At 40.6% G+C, this 12,962-nt stretch overlaps 1 long non-coding RNA gene across 2 annotated transcripts in view; it reads left to right on the top strand.

Moving 5' to 3' along the window:
• LOC118766418 overlaps positions 1-2,850 on the top strand; it is a 42,007-nt gene extending 39,157 nt beyond the window's left edge. For both annotated transcript variants that reach the window (XR_005002350.1, XR_005002349.1), the window contains one exon: positions 2,652-2,850. This is a non-coding gene — a long non-coding RNA (uncharacterized LOC118766418). The remainder of the gene's footprint in view (positions 1-2,651) is intronic.
• The last annotated feature ends 10,112 nt before the right edge of the window (positions 2,851-12,962 follow it).

The raw sequence follows: 12,962 nt of genomic DNA, 5'->3' as shown, positions 1-12,962 counted from the left end.
ATTTGTATTTTTATCAGTAGGTTAATTTTGGTTCTTATATTCTGATTTCTGTATCATCTGACAAGACATTTAAATATTAATCAAATGCGATGAGCTTGTTGTCAATGTATACTTTAGGTGATTCCAGTATTGTTTTTTATTTTAATATACCCTATTCTTTACAGCATTGATGATTAACATGTATGTTTTTGTATATATATGTTTTTAACTGATTAGTTTGTGTTGTTAGTGTCGTTATTTGAAGGTAGTCGATTGGCAGAAATGTTAAGTCGTCGGACAAACACCTTTAGGTAATTGCTTCGGCTCTTTACATTCCGAGTTCAAATTTCGCCAAAGTAAACTTTGCCTTTTATCCGTTCAAAGTCGATAAATAAAGTAATGGCATCGATTTCTCTCTCTCCTCTCTCTCTCTCTCTCTCTCTCTCTCTTCTATTCCCCCTCTCTGTCTCCCTCCATGCTGCAAAAATCTTTGACAGTGACGCAGGAATGGCTGTGTGGTAAGTAGCTTGCTTACCAACCACATGGTTCCGGTTTCAGTCCCACTGCGTGGAACTTTGGGCAAGTGTCTTCCACTATAGCCTCGGGCCGACCAAAGCTTTGTGTGTGGATTTGGTCGACGGAAACTGAAAAGAAGCCCGTCGTATATATGTATATATATATGTGTGTGTGTGTCTGTGTTTGTCCCCCAACATCGCTTGACAACTGATGCTGGTGTGTTTTACATCCCCGTAACTTAGCGGTTCGGCAAAAAGAGACCGATAGAATAAGTACTAGTCTTACAAAGAATAAGCCCTGGGGTCGATTTGCTCGACTAAAGGCGGTGCTCCAGCATGGTCGCAGTCAACTGACTGAAACAAGTAAAAAAGAGTGGGTTTCCAACTTGTTGGGAAGTGGTACATCAGTTAGAGTACGCAACCATTGAAAAGCCGAAAAACACCTGTACAACAAACCCTAATAAAGAACTACTGTTACCTGTGCTGTCGTTTATCCCTCAATCAGACCTAATTGAGAAGACCTACGATTGACTTTAAACCGTTCAATCTGTGGTCATTTCGATAATCTTTTTTGTAAAGCAAGAACCAGAAATTTCTTTTCGTAATGACCTGTGTTTGAATTAGTGTTTTTAGATTTTCCTATGCCCAAATGTATATCATATCAAATCTTATGTAGGCGCAGACATGGCTGTGTGGTTAAGAAGCTTGCCTCGCGACCACGTAGATTCGGGTTCAGTTCCACTGTGCGGAACTTTGAGCAAGTGTCTTCTGCTATATCCCCGGGCCGACCAGTGCATTGTGAGTGAACTCGGGAGATGGAAACTGTGTGGAAGCTCATCGTATAATATATATATATATAGGCGCAGGAGTGGCTGTGTGGTAAGCAGCTTGCTAACCAACCACATGGTTCCGGGTTCAGTCCCACTGCGTGGCATCTTGGGCAAGTGTCTTCTGCTATAGCTCCGGGCGGACCAATGCCTTGTGAGTGGATTTGGTTGACGGAAACTGTCGTATATATGTATCTATATATATGTATGTGTGTGTGTGTTTGTGTGTCTGTGTTTGTCCCCCTAGCATTGCTTGACAACCGATGCTGGTGTGTTTACGTCCCCGTCACTTAGCGGTTCGGCAAAAGAGACCGATAGAATAAGTACTGGGCTTACAAAGAATAAGTCCCGGGGTCGATTTGCTCGACTAAAGGCGGTGCTCCAGTATGGCCGCAGCCAACTGACTGAAACAAGTAAAAGAGTAAAAGAGTAAGAGTATATGTGTGTGTGTGTGTGTGTGTGTGTGACACAATATGTGTGTCTCCCGTAACTTAGCGGTTCTGCAGAAAGTGATTAAGTGCCAGGCTTTGAAAAAACAAGAGATTCGTACGAGGTCGATTCGTTCGACTAAGATCCTTTAATGCGCTGCCCCAGCGTGGTCACAGTCTAACGACTGAAAGAAGTGGGAGATTATATATCTTTTTTTCTTTCATTAAATTAAATTTCAAAAGACTTTAAACAAATAATAAAACTGCCTTTCAAAGGTTTGGTTTATATTCTGTCGATTTCTTTTTACCGAACCAGAAAATTACAGGGATGATACAAAAAAAAAAACCCCCCCAACACCAGTTTTCAAACGATGGAGACTCATACACATACGGCAGGCTTCTACACAGTTTCCACCTACCAGATTCACTCACAAGACTTTGGTCAGCCGGGGGCTATAGTAGAAGACATCTTCTCATGGTGTTGTGCAGTGGGACTGAACCTGAAAGCAGGTGGTTTCAAAGAGAGCTTCTTAACCACAAAGCCATGCCAGCGCGAAAGTCTGAAAGAAAAATATTGTGATGGCCACGTATAGAACGTCTTTGATTATAGGTCTGTTGGATTAAGACTGACATGGAGCTAAATAACAAGAAGAGCAATAATAACGGGCTTTCGTTTTCTGGGGTTCCAGGTCTTGCAAAGAAAAAAAAAAGGACAGGGTAAAAAGAAAGAATAAAATAGAGATGAAGGAGAAGGAGGGAAGTTGAAAGATAGATAGAGAGAGAGATAAAGAGAGAGAGAGAGAGAGAGAGAGAGAGAGAGAGAGAGAGAGAGAGAGAGAAATGTGTAGTAAGAAAGAAAGAAAGAAAGAAGTTCTGTCATTTTAATGTGTTTCTCATTCCAGCCTGTTGGCTACCTGCGACAACTGCGATAAGCGGTTCGAGCGCAAACATGGTCTACATGCCATCAGAATATGCAAAAAGGTGTTCGGAATTCAGGCTGTTCTGGTGCTGTTTATCACGTGTTCAGAGAGATGCAGGAAGGACCTTTGAAGACAAATTGACGAACGATTGTGCAAGCTTCCAATAAATTCTTCGGCCAATATATCATTGATTTTTAGTTTTATTTATTGCCATTTGTTATTGTTGTTGTTGTTGATGTTATTCTTTCTTTCTTTCTTTCTTTCTTTCTTTCTTTCTTCCTCCTAATTATTCTTTTTTGACTATTACTGGTGCCAGTCATTGGAATGCGGCCAAGTTCAGTTCTTTTGAGAGCTGAAACAATCTTGCAAACTGTAAGCATTAATTAAATAATAAATAAATAAATTGTAGTATCATTGCCTTCATGAACAAGTATGTGTGTGTGTGTGAGTGTGTGTGTTTATGTGTGTTTGTGTGTATAAACACACGCACACATACACATATATACACAAGGTGTCAGGTTAAATTTGGTGATTTTTTTATGTCTCTTCCCAGGAACAGCTCGATATATTGGTTAAGAGTCAATGGCATTGGAGAGCATAACGATTAAAGCTGTGGTTGAGAAAGAGCTGATATAGAGGACTGGAAGCTATCTGAATATTGAAAAGAGTTGCTTGTATCACGATGACTCGCGCCGAAAACTTTGACTGCTGCTCAATGCTCTGTGAACACTGCAAAGGCCGCAAGACAGCTGCAACGGAGCCTACGAAACCGTACCCAGCTGAACGAGACGTAGTAGGTGTTCTGACTGCGCCCCCAGAGCGGTATTTATTCCCACGTCGTTGAACAGGGCCCTCTGAAGCTCCTGGAGACTGTGGTCAAACCCTGCTTGGAGAGAGTTTCTACTGGAAGGCAGCATGTATGGCAGTAGCATTTGGCTCCTTTCCATATCCCCGGAAGGCTGAACTGGTGGCCGAGAACAAAGGGGTGTTTAAAAATATGCTCAGGGACACAGTAAAGAATATATGAGTCAGGTTCTGAAGCCATCTTGAGGCTGTGGTGGAAGCTGAGGGCATCTACTTTGAGTAGACTGTTATCTTCTAACCATAATCTAGTTGGTATTTAAAAAAAAAAAATTTTAGGCGCAAGAGTGGCTGTGTGGTAAGTAGCTTTCTTACGAACCACATGGTTCCGGTAGAATAACTACTAGGCTTCCAAAGAATAAGTCCTGGGGTCGATTTGTTCGACTAAAGGCGGTGCTCCAGCATGGCCGCAGTCAAATGACTGAAACAAGTAAAAGAGTAATACTTTTATGTTTTTGGACGCGATATTCTTTTCGTTTTAGGCAAACTGTCAAACTTAACCCGAACACCTTTATGAAGTCTGCACAGCGTGGTAAGATCACTTCATACATTCTTGTTAAAATGTAAAGAAAGCGAACTTGCACATTATTTTTCACCTGAGTATGTCTCACAGTTATTGTTTGTTTGTATGTATGTATGTATGTATGTATGTATGTATGTATGTATGTATGTATGTATGTATGTATGTATGTATGTATGTATGTATGTATGTATTCTTTGATACTCTGCTTACGCATACTTTCCTCGATTGTGATAAGGACGCCCTCTTGCAGTTTAGAACTATTGGAAGAGTTTTTAACTTGAGAAGGTTCAACTTCATAACGAAAACGTTTGAAACTTTGATCAGAGAACTCCTTTATGCAGAACTGACTTCCTGACTTGCACTTCTGATGACTTACAACACAACATGGATTTATTACTTCATGTACAGCCTTCTGTCTTCAAATAAGTTTTAAAATACAACCAAAGTAATGTTCACATCCGTTACCTGGAGAACCGTATATTGAGCCAGATATCGTAGTATACGGTTCAAGATTGGGTGTATTTGACACTTGTTTACGAAGGCTGCAGGTTGCTGAGATGCAGAAATACATCTACGCATTCAGACATCATTTTTGGCATTTCGGAAGCTTGAAAATCGTGGCACCCCCAACAAGATCAAGCTGAACGTTTACAAAACATGTACAAACGGCTCAGTTGTACTCCTCTGAAATATGAGCAGTACACCGTATGCATCTCAAGCTGTTTGAGTGCTTTCATAAAAAACGATAGAGACATCCTCAACATCAAGTAGTAAAGTAAAACACTTGACTGAGAGGTCGTTGTGAAGGCAGGATGCATATGCATCCAGTCATAGTCACTCATCATATCTACTCGGATGCATTGAGCAGACCATGTTGTACGTATGGAGAGCAAGGGGATTCCAAAGCAGTTGTTCTGCAGTGAGTTGTTCACTTGAAAGCGTCCTCAGCACAAAAAAATGATACAAAGGCTACATAAAAGGTAACCTCAAGGAACTGTGGATCAATGAAAAAAAACCGGGAAGAACTAGCTTTGGAAAGAGCTGAGTGGAGAAAGCGTATAAGGGAAGGTAAAACTTTTGAAGAGAGTCGTCTTGAGCCCGAAAGCCTAAAGCGTTGGCTTCGGAGGGCTGTCAGCCATCTGAAGTCCTGTAAAATGTGAACTGTATGCATTGTCCTTCCTTCTGGATCGGGGGATTCAATGTGTTTAGAGTGTGAAAGGAATTGCAAAGCGATTTCGGGTCTGAAGAGACATACGGCAATTCACTGGGATCCCATCTCGCAAAATAATTCGATCAATCCAGTGGAAGTTACAGCTTTCGTCTGTCACCAAAGCTTCAAATGATTCAGATCTGCAACCGGACTGAATAATCATCTGTGGAGTGTCATAGACAGAATGTCAGAAATGCAAACGACACCGAGGAAGCTTAGAAAGACGGCAATCGTCTGGGAAAATGGAGCAGTCACCATGTATGTATGTATGTATGTATGTATGTATGTATGTATGTATGTATGTATGTATGTATGTATGTATGGATGGATGGATGATGGATGGATGGATGGATTGATTGATTGATTGATTCATTCATTGATTGATTCATTCATTCATTCATGCATCTTTGTATATCTACTTTTTAAAATTTATTACAATGTTTCCTAAAAGGAGGGAGCTGTTTTTTTTTTAACCAAAAAATAAAGCGCCATTGTTGAAAATGAAATAACAACAACGATAATTTAAGATATCGAACTCTTAGAAAGTCTTGCATATTTTTACTATTCCACTTACAGATTACACTTCGACCGTCTTTACTTTCTAAGTTCAAATTATGCCGAGGTCGACTTTGCCTTTTATCCTTCCGGGGTCGAATAAAATAAGTTCCAGTTGTAATCGACTTAACCCCGATATTGCTAGCCTTGTGCCAAAATTTGATGCCAGCACTATCATTCTGAGCTGGCAGAATCATTAGCACGATAAACAAAATGCTTAGCGGTACGTCGTCTGTCTTTACGTTCTGAGTTCAAATTCTGCCGAAGTCGACATTACCAGAACAAATACTACCAATCATTTCCCCCGATGTTCTTAGCCATTCCGCCAATTCAACGCGATTAATTGATACTATATTTTATCGACTTGGAAGGATGAAAGGAAAGGTCCACTGCTATGCCCAGAATACATTGCTACAAATTAGTACAACTAGGTGGGAAGCACTCCGTCGGTTACGACGATGAGGGTTCCGGTTGATCCGAATCAATGCTCGTGAAATTAACGTGTAAGTGGCTGAGCACTCCACAGACACGTGCACCGTTAACGTAGTTCTCGGGGATATTCAGCGTGACACAGAGAGTGACAAGGCCGGCCCTTTGAAATACAGGTACAACAGAAACAGGAAGTAAGAGTGAGAGAAAGTTGTGGTGAAAGAGTACAGCAGGGATCACCACCATCCCCTGCCGGAGCCTCGTGGAGCTTTTATGTGTTTTCGCTCAATAAACACTCACAAAGCCTAGTCTGGGAATCGAAACCGCGATCCTATGACCGCGAGTCCGCTGCCCTAACCACTGGGCCATTGCGCCTCCACTACAACTAGGTACAGTTTCCCTGTAAAGAGGTAATACGAGGAAGGAAAATCTTTGATGAATGATTGCCTAAGACTATTTCCATTGTGTGACGAGTCCAGATTCTTTCATCGATGTATAGAATGTTCATTGCACTGGTGCTTAACTGGTTTATCTATAGCATTAAACAGATAAGCAGCGCATTTTCTCCTTATAGGATGCGAGATTGATACAGATAACAGCGTAGAAAGATACACTGTTTACTTTTATATTTGAAAAGTAAGATCACGTGTCTAGCCTGAAGACTTGATTTAAGAGTTACTTGCTAGCTTCCTGCTCCATATTAAGTTGCATATGTTTGTGTGTGTGTGTGTGTGTAATATACATACAATATTAGATATGTACATATATACACAAGATAGAAGTCAAAAAATACTTCTGTACCACCGAATAGTCACAAATCCATTACAGACAAGATAGGAAAAAATATCAGTGAACAACAATAGTGTCTTACCTCAAATGGGTAAGAACAAGTAAATGCTGGTCAACCGGCGGACTTTGGCTGATGAGAGATCAGGCACCTATTTGGCGCTAAATTTCGAAACCGGTACCAGAATAAGTACCAGGCTTTAAAAAAGTCCTGGAGTCGATTTGTTCGACTAAAACCTTTCAAGTCGGTGCTCCAGCACGGCTACAGTCAAATGACTGAAACAAGTAAAAGAATAAAGTATTACAGATACAACACCAACTTTCCGGAAACCGATGGTCCAGCACGTTTTATAATCTGCGCTAATTTACAAGGAGGAACTTCGAATTCCCACAGTCGCCGGAATAGTTTACCGACACCTTGCACAAACTAGTACCATGTACAGTGTAATATTAATAGACTTGTATCGTAAGGCGGCGAGCTGCAGAAACGTTAGCACGCCGGACGAAATGCGTAGCCGTATTTCGTCTGCCGTTACGTTCTGAGTTCAAATTTCGCCGAGGTCGACATTGCCTTTCATCCTTTCGGGATCGATTAAATAATTACCAGTTACGAACTGGGGTCGATGTAATCGACTTAATCTGTTTGTCTGTCCTTGTTTGTCCTCTCTGTGTTTAACTCCTTGTGGGTAGTAAAGAAATAGGTATTTCGTCTGCCGCTACGTTCTGAGTTCAAATTCCGCCGAGGTCGACTTTGCCTTTCATCCTTTCGGGGTCGATTAAATAAGTACCAGTTACGCACTGGGTCGATGTAATCGGCTTAATCCGTTTGTCTGTCCTTGTTTGTCCCCTCTGTGTGTAGCCCCTTGTGGGCAGTAAAGAAATGGGTATTTTGTTTGTCTTTGCGTTCTGAGTTCAAATTCCGCCGAAGTCGACCTTGCTTTCATCCTTTCAGGGTGGATAAATTAAGTGCCAAGTTGCGTACTGGGGTCGATCTAATCGACTGGCCCCATCCCCCAAAATTTCGGGCGTTGTGCCTAGAGTAGAAAAGAATGAACTTGTATATACGAATACACAATCATTTCTTACTTGTTTCATTCATTAGACTACGGCCATGCTGGGGCACCGCCTTGAAGAATTTCTGTCGAACGAACCGACCCCAGTAGTTATTCGTTTTAAAGTCTGGTACTTATTCTCTTGGTGACTTTGACCGAACCGCTAAGTTACGGGGACGTAAACACACCAACACCGGTTGTCAAGCAGTCTGTGCGTGTGTGTAGGGAGGGGGAGAACACAGATACACGTATATGTATACGGTGGACTTTTTTTCAGTTTCCATGTTTTCAGTCTACCAAATCCACTCAAAAGACTTGGTCGGCCCGAGGCTAAAGTAGAAGACACCTGCCCAAAGCGCCACGAAGTGGGCATGAGCCTTGAGCCATTTGTTTGGGAAGCAAACTTCTTACCACACAGCTATGCCTTTTTAGAATTAAAATATTTGTTTAATTTAGAGTGTGTTTTTCCCTTGGTTCGCAAAAACCAGAAATCCGGAAAAGCTTTGGAAGTAAAGGTTCCAGAACATCAACGTTGTGCCTTTTTTTGTTTATAAAATAAAATTATCTATAAAACTTTAAGAAGATGTAATTTAAAAGTGGAGTTTCAAAACAAGCCCTTCTCCGTAACTTTATTTTATTTCTATTTTTTTTTATCTTTTCGAAAAATTCTTCAATGTTTTTTTTAAAAAATATAACTGTAATTACTTTAAACAAGCAATTAAAATTAAAATTATAGATAAAGAAATATAAACTAGGTGTTTGTAAAAATTCGCAATTAGTTAAAAAAGACAGGCTTTAAATAAAATTAAATCAACCGGAATATATTCCTGTTTAATGATTTTTCTTCAAACGTTTTATGGCCAAACAGTAACAGCAACAACAACAACAACAGCAACAACTTGAACAACAACAACAACAACAACGATATAAACGAAGGCCAAAACACCTTTGATCATCTGTTTGCTCAATCAGAGTTGACCTATAGATAATTATTATTAAGATGAAATTTAAAAAAAAATAAACAAATAGAATAAATCGTTATTATTAATAAATTATCATCATCATCATCATCACCATCATTATCGTCATCGTTATAATCGCCGTCACCACCATGGGTGGTAAGCTGGCAGAAACATTAGAGCTCTTTACGTTCTGAGTTCAAATCCCCGCAGAGGTCAATGTTTGCCTTTTTTTATCCCCACCCCACCCCCTGCAGGGTTGATAAAATAAAGTAACAGTCAAGTTGGGGGGGGTCGATGTAAACGACTGGACACCTCACCACTACCACCACCACCACCACCACCACCACCACTACCACCACTACCACCACCACCACTACCACCACTACCACCACCACCACCACCATTCCGCCATATTGTTTGAAACAAAGTGCTTAACTGGCTGAATCGTTAAGTGCAGCGGACAAAATGCTTAGCGACATTTCTTCGGTTCTCGTTACGTTCTAGGTTCAAATTCCACAAAGGTCAACTTTGCCTTTCCTCCTTTCTGTTGTCGATGAAAGGAAGTGCAAATCAAGTACCGGGGTCGATGTAATTGAGTTACACCAGGCCCCTTAAAATTGCAGGCCTTGTGCCAAAATTTTAAAGATTTGCCGAACAAAATGTTTAGTGGCATTTCTTCCGTCTTTATGTTTTGAGTTCAAATTCTACAGAGGTCGACTTTACCTTTCATCCTTTCGGGGGTCGATAAATTTAGTACCAGTGAAACACTGGGGTTGATGTAATCCACTAGTCCCATCCCCCACAATTTCAGGCCTTGTGCCTATAATAGAAAGGATTATTGTTAAGGCGGCGAGTTGGCAGAAACGTTAGCACGCCGGGCGAAATGCTTAGCGGTATTTCGTCTGCCGCTACGTTCTGAGTTCAAATTCTGCCGAGGTCGACTTTGCCTTTCATCCTTTCGGGGTCGATTAAATAAGTACCAGTTACGCACTGGTGTCGATGTAATCGACTTAATACCTATGTCTGTCCTTGTTAGTCTCCTCTGTGTTTAGCCCCTTGTGGGTAATAAAGAAATAGGTATTTCGTCTGCCGCTACGTTCTGAGTTCAAATTCCGCCGAGGTCGACTTTGCCTTTCATCCTTTCATGGTCGATTAAATAAGTACCAGTTACGCACTGGGTCGATGGAATCGACTTAATCCGTTTGTCTGTCCTTGTTTGTCTCCTCTGTGTTTAGCCCCTTGTGGGTAGTAAAGAAATTGGTATTTCGTCCGTCATGACATTCTGAGTTCAAGTTCCGCCGAGGTTGACTTTGCCTTTCATCCTTTCGGGGTCGATAAATTAAGTACCAGTTGCGTGCTAGGGTTGATCTAATTGACTGGTCCCCTCCAAATTTTCGGGCCTTGTGCCTAGAGTAGAAAAGAATCACTAGCAGCATTTCTTCTGGCTCTACGTTTCTGAGTTCAAATTCCGTCTAAATCGACTTCGCCTTTCATCCTTTCGAGATCAATAAAATAAGGACCAGTCATGTAGTGGGGTCGTGTAATCAACTTTTCTCTCTCCTGAAAAAGAGTTGGCCTTGTTCCAAAAATTGAAATTATTATTATTATTATTATTATTATTGAGTGAGAGAGCAGTTCATGCCATCAAAGTGACACTGGGGTAAAATATACGAAACCCAATATACCCATCATGACTACCCGTCTGATAAAGGTACACCAGGCACATGCATCACAACCATATGTGCGCGACATGGTGATCTCATATCAAGATAAACAGCACATGACCTTGCAGGTGGGGCCCAGTTAGAATTTTCTTCTGGTTGAGTAGCCCATCCCGCTCAAACGGTCCCTGAATAAGGGTTGTTTAAGGATGTTGAAAGAACCACCCATGTTTCCAGAGGTGAACTATTCAAACCCCAAAGAATCCCTCTCAACACATGGCTATGATGCTCCCCCACTACTTCTGCTCGTGATCAGAGATGCACATATCGTCAGCCACTAAGGGACATGCTCAACTGGTTAAGGTCAAACAACTGACAAGCAAATCTGTGGTATTGAGCAGAATATTTGCTGTAGCCCATCTTTTATACCAAGACAAAACAATGTACATGATAACACTTCCAATCAGTTAAGATCAGAAGCCATGAGAGCCACTGCCTGGTACTGCATCAGGGCATATTATTATTATTATTATTATTATTATTATTATTATTATTATTATTATTGAATGAGAAAGCAGGGTATGCCATCAAAGTGACACTGGGTAAAATATACGAAGCCCTGTATACTCATCATGATAATCCGTCTGATAAGGGTACGTTATATACCCAAGTACATGCACCACAACCATATGTGCGCGACATGGTGGTTTCATATCAAGATAAACAGTGCATGACCTTGCAGGTGGGGCCCAGTTAGAAGTTTCTTCAGGTCAAGTAATCCATTCCGCTCTACAGGTCCCTGAATAAGGGTCGTTTAAGGATGTTGAACGAAGCACCCATGTTTCCAAAGGTGAATTATCCAAACCCCAAAGAATTCCTCTCAACACATGGCTATGATGCTACCCCACTACTTCTGCTCGTGATCAGAGATGCACATATCATCGCCCATTAAGGGGCATGCTCGACTGGTTAAGGTCAAACAACTGACAAGCAAATCTGTGGCATTGAGCAGAATATTTGCTGTAGCTCATCTTTTATACCAAGACAAAACAAGATACGTGATAACATTTCCAATCAGTTAAGATGAGAAGCCATGAGGGTCACTGCTTGGTATTGCATCAGGGCATTTATTGTTATTGTTATTATTATTATTATTATTATTATTATTATTATTATTATTATTATTCAGTAGTTTTATTTTTATAGCGTGCTTTCACTTCACTACCGAGCGCAGCTCTGTGTGCCTTGGGTATGTGCTGTGATTTGTTGTGATGCTCTGATGGTTATTGTATGGAAAGTGTTCTGCGTAGGATGTGTGCAGTGCCTAGTAGTGCAATTTTCTGTATGTTATATGTGTTTGTAAGTCCTGGTGTTTTTGTTATGTATTTGTCTGAATATTTTTTTATCATGCCTAATGCACCTACTATGATAGGAATTGTTTCTGTTTTCAGGTTCCACATTCTAGTTATCTCTATTTCCAGGTCTTTGTATTTTGAGAGTTTCTCCATTTCTTTTAGAGACACGTTGTCATCTGCCGGTATTGATACATCAATTAGAAAGCATTTTTTTTCTTCATGATCTCTGACAACTATATCTGGTCTGTTGGCCTTAATTTCTCTATCTGTGTGTATCGGCATATCCCAGAGTATGGTTGCTTTCTCGTTTTCTGTGACCTTTTCTGGTGTGTGCCTATACCATCTTTTTTCTGTTGTTATTCCATAATGTTGGCATAGCTTCCAATGTATGTAGGTTCCAACTCTGTCATGTCTGTGAATATATTCCTTCTTAGCCAGGACTGGGCAGCTAGAGATAATATGATTTATTGTTTCTTGTCCATCTCCACATATTCTGCAGTTACTTGTAATATTTCTTTTCATTACATGTTTTTGGTAATTTCTGGTGGGGAGGCTTTGGTCTTGTGCTGCAATTAAAAATCCCTCTGTTTCTGCTTTGAGTCCTGAGCTTCTCAACCATTGCTGGGATTTTTCTTTGTCTATTTCTTTTGCGTTTAGTTTAGTGCAGTATTTACCATGAAGGGGCTTTTCTTGCCATCGTTTTATCATGGCTCGTTGCTGTTCTATTTTTAGTTTGGATTTCATTTGTTTTATAGCTTTTGTTGTTTCTTCATCATCTTCTTCTTCTTTGTGTTTATTAGGTGGTATGATTTCTTGTTTGTATTTGTCAGCTTCCTTAAATACTGAGAACAGTTTTTTGTTTTGCTCGTGTTTTGCTGCTATCTGGATTATTATTATTA

This window comes from Octopus sinensis, linkage group LG15 (assembly GCF_006345805.1).
Source record: "Octopus sinensis linkage group LG15, ASM634580v1, whole genome shotgun sequence".
Classification (NCBI taxonomy): domain Eukaryota; kingdom Metazoa; phylum Mollusca; class Cephalopoda; order Octopoda; family Octopodidae; genus Octopus; species Octopus sinensis.
This window is presented reverse-complemented; position numbering and strand designations above follow the sequence as displayed.